We start from the raw sequence: 413 nt of genomic DNA on the forward strand, positions 1-413 counted from the left end.
CCCCCAATCTCGACTTTCGCCTCTCTGAGCCTGGGACCCCAGTCCGAGCACTGGTCAGCCTGCCTTCAGGCAGAGATCGCCTCCGGATGGCGCCACGCCGGGACAGCCGAAGAAATGAAAGTGGAAGCAAAGCTGGGCGGTGTGCGCGGCTGGGGCGCGTGGGGCGCGGCGCTCACTCACGGGGTCTGCCTCGGTGGGTGAACGAAGTCCTCGTTTGGTCACGGGTCACATCTCCAGGGCGCTGGGTCGCCTGCTTTTGCCGGTCGTCCTGCTCTGAGGGTTCTCTCGCCTGCCCGCCTGCCTGCCCTGCCGGGCCGCGGTGGCCCTCCCGCCCCCAGAGCGACGCCAGCTCCGCCCCCGCCCTCCGGGGCTCCGCCACGCTGCGGCCAGAGGGCGGGGAGGGGGCGGGGAAT

The 413-nt window shown here is 71.2% G+C and overlaps 1 protein-coding gene across 2 annotated transcripts in view; it reads right to left on the reverse strand.

Annotated features, from left to right (window-relative positions):
• The window catches only part of MOB3C (MOB kinase activator 3C), a 15,199-nt gene extending 14,786 nt beyond the window's left edge, over window positions 1–413 (reverse strand). For both annotated transcript variants that reach the window (XR_002122294.1, XM_019627987.1), the window contains exon 1: window positions 181–413. The gene's annotated coding sequence lies outside the window, so the exon portion shown is untranslated. The remainder of the gene's footprint in view (window positions 1–180) is intronic.

Source organism: Hipposideros armiger, unplaced genomic scaffold, assembly GCF_001890085.2.
Source record: "Hipposideros armiger isolate ML-2016 unplaced genomic scaffold, ASM189008v1 scaffold_743, whole genome shotgun sequence".
In the NCBI taxonomy this organism is placed as follows: Eukaryota; Metazoa; Chordata; class Mammalia; order Chiroptera; family Hipposideridae; genus Hipposideros; species Hipposideros armiger.